This window comes from Corvus moneduloides, chromosome 8 (genome assembly GCF_009650955.1).
Source record: "Corvus moneduloides isolate bCorMon1 chromosome 8, bCorMon1.pri, whole genome shotgun sequence".
Classification (NCBI taxonomy): domain Eukaryota; kingdom Metazoa; phylum Chordata; class Aves; order Passeriformes; family Corvidae; genus Corvus; species Corvus moneduloides.
In genome coordinates this window covers 1,265,001-1,275,000 of record NC_045483.1, presented here as the reverse complement: position 1 = coordinate 1,275,000, position 10,000 = coordinate 1,265,001, and the positions used below count along the sequence as shown (strand labels likewise).

The window sequence follows — 10,000 nt, the reverse complement described above, 5'->3', positions numbered from 1 at the left end:
TTGCTTCACTTTCCCTCAGATAGCAGGAAGGGAAACAATGGCACTCACTCACTTGTTTCAATTACAGGCCTAAAATTCACAGGTCAGCTCACAATTACTCTCGATCCGATAATGATATAGAATTTTCCTTAAAATGCTCATGCTAACATTGGAAAAACTGCCTCCATACTGTTTGTTTGTTTACATACTTATTTATTTATTTTCCTCGCTGGAAAGCAAAGCCCAGCCCAGGTGTTGACATGCACAATGCTGGCTGTTTGTAGGAGTGAATGGAGGGATTGTCCTGCCATTCAGGAGAACCTGGCAGGGAATACTGGGATGCAGTGCTGCTCACAAAGGAGGAGACAAGGACATCCAGCCATTGAATAAAGGGGAATGGCTTGAAACTGAAAGGAATTAGGTTTAGATGGGATACTGGGAGAAATTCTTCCCTGTGAGGGTGGTGAGGCCCTGGCACAGGGTTCCCAGAGAAGCTGTGGCTGCCCCATCCCTGGAAGTATCCAAGGCCAAGTTGTATGGGGCTTGGAGCACCCTGGGATGGTGGAAAGTGTCCCTGCCCATGGCAGGGGGTGGGACTTTAACGGTCCCTTCTGACCCAAACCAGCCTGTGATAGGAGTTAACAAAGAAATATTAAGAGTGTTTTGAATGCTCATTTGTAGCTTTGACATCTTTGAAGACAAATGCCAAATCACTCAGTTCAGGAATCAGCCATCCCTCTCCGCATCTGTTGTAGAGCAGGTCAGAACACCCCCAGCAGAACAGACTTTGTACTCAAAAGTGGAGCAGGAGAGGAAATTAGGGAAAACACTCCCTGGCCTGTTCCAGTCATCCACCAGACCAACCACTGCCTTCCTCCTCCAGTAAGAATGGAAGGAGCACAGGATGAGGGGAGAGAGAAAACAAGGGTGGGGGGCCAGAAAATTACCAAAGAAACAACAAGCATCTTCCACAAATGTGTAGCAAATTAAGGTTTAAACACGCTCTGTGTCTAATAATCTGTCCCCTGATTTTCAAGAGCCTGATGTCATCACTTGTGGGGTCTCAGCAGGGCTGGTGCACCCTCACTGCAGGAGAGATGCCAGGAGGCTGCTGAGAAACATCTGATGGGAAGACTATGGTGGTCTTCCACACTCAGACAATCCTCAGGGATTCTCAGCCCAGCCCCTCCAGGCTGTCCCACACAGGACCTGGGCTCTTGGCACACCTTTTGGTGGTGGCACTCAGTGACCAGTGAAGCACTAACACCTCATGACCCTGGACTCCTCAAGGGCACCTGCATTTCCACTTTGACTGAGAACAATTGTGTTCCAGGCTCTGATGTTTGCCAAAAAAGTCATTACCATCATAATAGCTGCAGATTTACTTTAAATGAATGAATGAATGGATGAGATGGAGAAGGAACAGGAGAGGGAGAGAGCAAGGGAGAATGAATGAGAAACACTTTACATGCCACACAACTCTAAAAATGAGTGAAGCAGGTGGTGCACAGGGGATAGGAGCTCACACAGCCTCTGCTTGTGTGTGCTGTCCTGGACCACACCCGAGTGGATAGAAGGACCATGTGTCTGGTCCCAGAGTCACACGATGGTGGGCTCTTCGGGAGGGGAGAGCCTCACCTGGGACAGGGACATCACCCCAATGTCCTCTGCTGTACAGACATCACTCTGCTGCTGCTGTGGGTATTTGGAGCCAGTGATACTGGATATATTTAAATATTTAAAGGCTTAAAAGGTGAAGTCTGGAGTAGGGAATGGAAAGCACTTCAAGTAAGCCCACTTGGTGTGCTGGTCAACGGAGTTATTGTATCAGACCACAGCACACATTTCAGCGTGAGAACAGTCTGCAGCGTCAAATACCGACAGATATGGCATCATTTAAAGTTACAGAATGAGCAGATCACGAGAAATTAGGGATCACATCAGTAAAAAAACAACCCCCAGGAGAAGGACCTGGGGGTGTTGGTTGATGAGAAATTCTAGGTGACCCAACAATGTGCCCAGAAAGGATTGTTCCTTATGAGGGTGGGCAGGCCCTGGCACAGGGTGCCCAGAGCAGCTGGGGCTGCCCCTAGATCCCTGGCAGTGCCCAAGGCCAGGCTGGACATTGGGGCTGGGAGCAGCCTGGGACAGTGGGAGGTGTCCCTGCCCATGGCAGGGGTGGCACTGGATGGGCTTTAGGGTCCCTTCCCACCCAAACCATTCCAGTTCTTAGCAGGAAACATTGCAAGGGAGGGCCTTGGCACTATTTCAGTGAAGGAGAAGGAAATCTGTGTGATATCAAATCACAAATGCTCTCACCATGCCAAGGAAATCCCCCAGCCCAACACATATGGAACTACAACAAAACATGACATTTTGTGAAAACAACATATGACTAAAACAACAAAATATTCTACTCCAGAAATAAGGCATATTCCTGATTTAGTAAAGTGTGCTACTACATCAAAGCAGCGAAATGTACATTTCAACTGCTCAATACTCCAAGGTACTTTACTAATTAAGATACATTTTACTGGAATAAACTGAGCTTTTATCTATTTTTGCATTTGGGGTATTATTTGGGAGTTTACTCCTCTGCTAGGCCACACAGCTGAATGAATATCTCCTCCTTACAGATGGGTCTGTGTGGATCCATCCCCACCCCCTTGTTTCCACACACACATTTTAGAGAATTATGCTGGAATTCTGCTACAAGAGCCTGAGAACACAGAAATTTCTCCTGGAATTTTACTGTGCCACAGTGCTGGATTACACAATCCTGTGCAATACAAGAATTTCAGGTCCTCTGAATACAAGAGCAGTGAAATATAAGAATTCCAGGTGCTCTTAAAAGGATGCTTGATGGCAGCAAATGGCAAATGTGATCATTTGCCTGTCGTCACTGGATGAGCTCTTCAGAGGTATTTATCCATCTCAGAACCATATGAAATCTGTGATGCCTCAGCAAACATCTGTAAGAGCTGGAATTCTGCACAACTTCTCCCCATTTATATTCGGTAGTTATCACCCAGCATAAGAATATAATACTGTAATATTTTAATATAATATTTAGACAAATAGGACTTACAATCAGATCCTTAAGATCATCTAACAGAGCTCCTACAACAGTATTCCTCTGTTGTATAATAATTTAAACAAAAATAGATCTCTCTCAAAGTTGTGAAATCTCTGTATTACCTGTGGATATTGGAAAAAATACCTCAAATAACTCACAGAATGCATAGGGTCTATAAAAAGCTTTATTAAATGCTTAAGCACAGGGGATGTTGCCACTTTAAAAAAAAAGAAAGAAAGCCTGGGTTATTATTTTAATCATTCAGAATTCTGTTAAACTATCTGTTCAGGATTCAATGAAAATTTAATAATATTTATGCATGCTAAAATATACAGATATTCACAATAAAAATATTTTTGTACACCAAAGTTACTTATCTTAGAAAAAACTAAAAATGCTGAAGGTTTTAAATCAGGTAGCTAACAAGATTCAGAGATTTCTGAGGAGCCATAATGTACATCCAAATTTAACAAGTTCTCAAGATTTTGCCCAAAAATTTCCTTTATTTCCCCCCTTAATAATTTTACATGTTGGGAATTTTGCAATTAAAAATTGAAACTCTCCAGTCCTAGATTGCAACTTTCAAGCTTATAAAAGACTGGGAATTCATCAAGCATGGGTTGCTAGGACAGCTGCCTGCATTCCTGCATCCCCTGCTCCACTGGCACATCCCCAGCCAGTGGGCATCCATGGAAAGGACCACGGAATATTCCAGCTGGGATCAGCACCAGCTGATCCTCAACCAGCTCCAGAAGAGAACCCCAGCTCTACCAGGGAGCTCTTCCATCCACACCACTTTCCGTGGCTTCAGTGGGAGTTGATTCAAAAACCGATTGTCATCCACAGGAATTTATATTCACCTTGCAAGTCCTAGAAATTCTTGTAAAATAGAAATAATAGTGGACATCCAACATATTTTTGAAAAGCTTTTTTGACATTTTTCCTTAGAAAACACCATTCACTGCAGGCGTGATAATTAATTATTTTTTTTTAAGTGCAGATGAGGCCTCAGGCCTCAGCCACTGCCTTTAAACCAACTTTCATGAAAATCACCTGGCCAAAAAAATGTGTCTGTAAGACAAAGGTTCTGACGTAAAAACACTTCCAAGCTTTTTAATTACAGCAGTAGCACCAGATTATGCAACAGAATGAGTTTCAAAACATGGCAAAATCATTATTCTCCTTAACCACCAGCTTCTGGATATTTTCCTAATTTCCATGTTATGCTACACTCAACACAAAGGCCACAAAGGCCACATGTTTCTTTTCATCTCCACAGCACTTTCCTGAGAGTACAAGTTAATTTAATGGGAATACTGGTGTCATGGATAGCAGCAACCAGCCAAACCCAGGAATTCACCTGGATATCTTCCAATGCAACCCAGATTTCTCTGTTTGCTCTCTTGCTTTCATACTGTGAGAACAAGAAGTACATTTTCAGTGAAATATCTTATTTCCTGTCCTTGCACCTATTTTCCTTGATTTGAAACTTAGGGAAGTTTCCAGCCCAAGTGGTGCAATCAGGCTATAGTAATAAAAAAAATAGCAGTAAAGCTAAACTTGTAGAAAGAAAAATAGAATTAGACAGTTTAATATCCAGGAAACTGATTTTACTATTTAACTATAGGCTACATATAACAACAAAAAAAAAAAAAAAGGAAAAAAGCCTTTTTTCCCCCTTCTCAGAGAAAACAAGGCAAACGTCTTATTCAGCACTCAAATTTTCCTGATTATTACATGAAGCCAAGATGACCCTTTTGTCCTTTTTTTTTGTTGTTTTTTTAAGATGAATTGCCATCGCTTCGCTGCTACATTTTGTCAGTTTGGGCACAGCAGAGTCAATACCTTCACCTTGACACGGAAACTTTGTGATTTATCAGTGGTGCTGTGACTCAGTGCTACCACGACCTGGCGAGGCGCAGCCACTCATGGCACTGAGAGCAGACTTTGGTCACAGCTACTTGGAAAAAAATAAAGCACTCTCTGATGATAGACAAATGTGTCTTGTTAGCAACAGCCAAAAAGCGCTTGACTTGTACTAATAACAAAAAGGCCATGTTGGTCACCATGGGTCTAAAGACGAAGCACCCTGTCACTGCCTTGGTTGGGAAATTAGCAAATAATGTTCCTTTTCCTTGATAAATGGGTGACAGTTCCCTCTCACCAATCATTTTTTAACATTTTGATGCATGTCTATGATCCCGCTGGAGGAACAGAAAAGTTTACTGGCCCTCAATTTTCCGATGATGAATGGAACACTCTAAATGTGCGATTTCTGTATGAGGTATAGTTCATTTTAAGCAATTCTAGTAAATGGGTGTCACTGATTAGGACAAATAGTCTACTTGTGCAATAGCACAAATGGTATGTCTCATTCTTCTGGCCTCCTTTGAGACAGAAAAGAAAGGGGACAACAATGACCCTGATAAACCTGGAATTGTTACTGTTTAAAAAAGAGCTATTATATAATATACATTATCCAACACACTATTGACTTGATGCTACTAAATCATGTCTGTATGTTTAGCATTGGCCTATTAATTAAAAATGTATGTCATGCTCAAAAACCTTCTTTATACGAAAAGACACTTCACCAGAATCCCTTCCCCTTTGACTTATTGCTTTCAGAAAAATACATTTTACTCCAGGCCTAAAAAGCAGTTTTACACATTATCAGAGACTTCCTGGGTCTGACTCTCGAGCACTAAACTTTGACTGACTTATACAGACCTAGCTTGAAGAAAGGGCAAGAATATTTGTTCCATCTTCATTTTTTTTCAGCTTGCTAACAACTGATACTGACACAAGGTCTGATCAATAAATAACCAATACTGTAATAACAGTGACTGTAAGTTGCTTCAGGACAACAGCACTTAACAGGAAAAAAAAAAGAAATGCAATATATATGAATTAGAAATGCTGAGGATTTCATTAAAATGAATGTAACTGTGCTTTTTTTTTTTTTTTTAAGGCTTTCCAATAAAACCCTGGATCCGTTCTATATATTTTTAGCATTCCTCTCGCAAAGTCACCAGATTTCATCCTTCAGAGCAATAATTGAATATGTACAAGAAATAATCAGGTGATTTAAATTTGACTGAGGCCTTCTCGTGGAGTTTAGCATAGTAAAAATAGTATGATTTGTGGGAGGCAATTAACAATCATTTGCTCTGTGGATACAAGTAATTTGTTTAAAGAGCACTGACCTATGAGACAGGCAGTTTGTGTTGGCTGTGATGGAAGGGAGCTATTGACTCTAAACAGTGTAACAGCGCCATTGACAGAACCGCATTTGAATGCGCACAAAAGATCTCCCAAATACTTGAGGAACACGAGACCTTTCTGAGGGGGACGCGGGGTGGGGGCGAGCCCAGGAAGGCAGCCAAGGCTTTCCTGACCCAAGACGCCGAGGGGAGAGCGAGCCAAGCCCAAAAACCTGGACAATGTCACGAGTGCAGAGGGCTTCCCTCACTTGGTGCCGTGCCAGCCCTCCTGCGCCACAAACGCTCCACCAGGAGGAACCCTGAGCCATGCCAGCAAGAGAAATGGGCTCATGAGCTCCAAATTCAGCGCAAGTCTTTGTGCAAAAGAATCATTCTGGTGTTTACATCCAGCAAACGCACCGGGAATGGGTCCATGGATTCACCATCCGCGCGTTCTGCTGGGGATGCGGTGGCGGTCGGATGCCACCGCCTCGTGCAGCAGCCGGGCACGGTCCCCTGCAAGGGATCTGCTGCCTCCTGACAATTTGGGCATGGCCTCAACTGAGCCAAAGAAGCTGTCAAAATAGGGACGTGCAACAAAAACCTTAGGGTGGAAGCAGCCAGCATGAAAAGTTCCGAGGGCTACAAATCATTCTTTGAAACTGTTCTGATATGCTCTGGATCAGACTATGCACACTTTACTTGCTTGGGAGGCTACACAAAACATAGACTCTGAGAAAACAGGAAGGCAGTGGCACAAACACACTGTAAACACAACCCTGCTGCTCAGCTGAGAGCAAAGCAACAGAATCTGCAGAGCCTAAAATATGTGTGTAAAGGTGCAATTTTATCTGTAACATAATTGCATTTTGAAGCATACAAATCACAATTTGCCATAATCAAATAAGGCTGCAGTGCTTATATTCTAATTAAAAAATAATCTCTGATATTTAATTTAGAAACCTGGAAGACTGTACCAGCAAAATTATGGATACAACCTGCACCGACCACTCGATTTACCCACAGACAGCAAATTTTTCAGGTAGCAGTTTTAAAATTAGTATTAAACAAGCAAACGCTGCACCGCTCGATATGTATTAAAACAAGTATTGTACCCAGTTATTAATTTGCACTATTCACTTTTAAATGCAGCAAATACCTCATTAATTTAATTTTAGGTGCCCACCAGTTTATATTGCATTTTACAGTCTAGAAGGCAATTTACTATTAACTGGCAATTACATACAGAATGATTGTTAATTCTGCTCCTAAGTGCTAGCTGCTTGAAAATTGTTATCTCTCTCTAATTTTTGACCTTCTTACAACAGGGGTGAGGTACACTGGGAATACAAAGGACTGGTAGAGAAGAGCCGGACATGTCATTTGTGACTCATTCTTTTAATTCACCGTGCTAATCAACTGAACTGCCACAATCTCCCAAGGTAATTGTATCTTTATAATAGTTGAAAGCAGCGGGCAAAAAGGCATGGATAGATGGGGAAAGGCCTTGCCTTTGCCTGCTGGGAGCCGCCGCGCTCCTGCTTCTGCGCCGGGCTAATGGGGGCTTTGGAGAAAAATCTGGAACTTTCGCATCTCCCTGCCCTGATGGTTTAATGTCTCAACTTCTGCGCTCACAAAGGCTTTGTGCACCACACTACACTCTTGTTTCATTATTCCGCAGCCTTGTTGCCCTATGGTCTACCTCCTGCTGGGAAGGTTAAATGTTAGAGTGCCAAGCCAGGCTGCAAGCATGGTGGGACACTGATGGGAAACAGATGCCCTGGGGACCCGGCCCCTCCCTCCGCCAGGCCACAGCATTTTCATTTTCTGAAATACAGCGAGGCTTGGCTTCCCTCTCCATGGCAGCTGTAATTTCCAAAGACTATCTCAGCCACCCTATCAGTCTGGGATAAAGCAAAGCAGAAGTTTCTCGGTCAGGCAGGCTCTGGCTTTCTCTCTTTATTATCTTATTGCTGGGATATCGGCTTTTGTTTCCCTCCAAAGGTGTTTTAAATATCTATTCCTGGTAAAGTGTTGTTAGTTATGTAACTTTATTACAATTTTATTCCAGTGGGAGAAGCTCATGGCATTCTCATGATCCTTTTGAACATCCTTACTTAGCAGTAAAGACAAAAGGCAACCGCAGGAAAGAAGAAGTGATGGGTTTGTTCTTCCAGCTCCATACACATGTGCACTTACACATTAGAAAGAAGTTCAAAACAGCAAAATTAGCCAAATTTGCAAAATCCACACCTCAGAAATCAGTTAAAGCCATTCCTCTAAAGCAAGTCAGAATTCCAGGCTCTGCTCTGGGAGCCAGACCGTCATCTGGTTCAAATCTGCAGCGCTTCCCCGTGCGCCGTGGAACTGCACCAGCTCCCAACAGCTCAAATATCTGGAACTTGGGCTGAGGCTTTCAATTCATTCATTTTTTATTTTGTTGGACACTTCTTTTAGCTCATCATACTCGCAGAATACTGAGCTGTAGCTTTGCATGAACTGTATATATATACATGTGTGTGTGTGTCTGTGTCTGTATATATATATATATATAATATAGTTCATAAGAGCATTTTTAAGCCCACAACAGTAACAGCTCCACCTGTGCTCACCACCTTTGCAGCAAAACAACTCTGGCTTTCAGGATAAATCATCTGCCCCAAAAGAACCACAGTCACCACCATCCCATTTGGAAGCTCTGGTAAAACCCAATCCTAAAGATCAGTAAATGTAAATATTCTCCCCCTCATCAGCCAGAAATGAAGCAACCAGGTTTGGATGCCAGTGTTTTTGCTCAGGTTTAGATTTCTTTGGGAATAGAGAGAATATAGGAATCTCAGGTGCTACCATCACTTAAAAGTTCGTATTAACAATAGACCTTAGGCAGACACAAAAACATATCCGTGATGCACTAACAGTTTCAAAAGTCCTCGCTTAAAACTACCCAGGAACACACTTTTCTCATTAGATCTAAATTAATAGATAGAAACAGTTGCAGTCTAGTGGGAAAATATTCATCAAAATGCACATCATCTGCACATCATCTGCAATCTGCATTATCTACCCAATAAGCAGCGAGGACTCTCCCCGAATCCCTGCAGTCTGTCGAGTAAACAGTTAAAGGCTCTTTGTTTTCAAAAGAGAGATTGATTCATCAGATCAAATTTATTACCTAGAATCCTCATCCAAAAGTACAGTAAATTAAATCGCTATTTCTCCCTTTTCCCTCCCCACACCTCAGTTAAATTCATTGGTAAATGCCAGAAAAACTCGAATACACATTTCAGATAAAAAGCCAGCAATACTTCATCCCAAAATAAGAATTTTCATATTAAAACCACTGGAAACCACAATGTTCCGAATTTTTCTTGTGCTGTTGTAAATTAAAATCAAATGTATTTAAAAGATTTGGCATAAATAAATCATTCCCAGGCTTGTGAATTTGTATCCCAAGTTTTAGGTCTGAGGGAATCTTTAGAGACAGATTGTGAATAGGGTTGGATAAAGTCATTTGGATCCAACAACAGCTCCTTGAACCGATGCCTAAAACTTCAACTGAACCTTTAGGGAAGTTCAAGAAGTTTGGATAGATGGCCTGAAAAATACTTTGCATCACTGAGCACTTCTTAACTCCTTTTTCTGGCTGGAGGAGAGTAGGAAATACCATTGTTAATCTATTTCTGGCCAATATGAAAACAGGAAGTAACAGACATCTTGTGAGGGAGCTGGATCCCATGGGACG

The 10,000-nt window shown here is 42.1% G+C and overlaps 1 protein-coding gene across 16 annotated transcripts in view; it reads right to left on the bottom strand.

Moving 5' to 3' along the window:
• The window catches only part of EBF3 (EBF transcription factor 3), a 119,048-nt gene that overhangs the window by 22,655 nt on the left and 86,393 nt on the right, over positions 1-10,000 (bottom strand). The window lies entirely within an intron of this gene.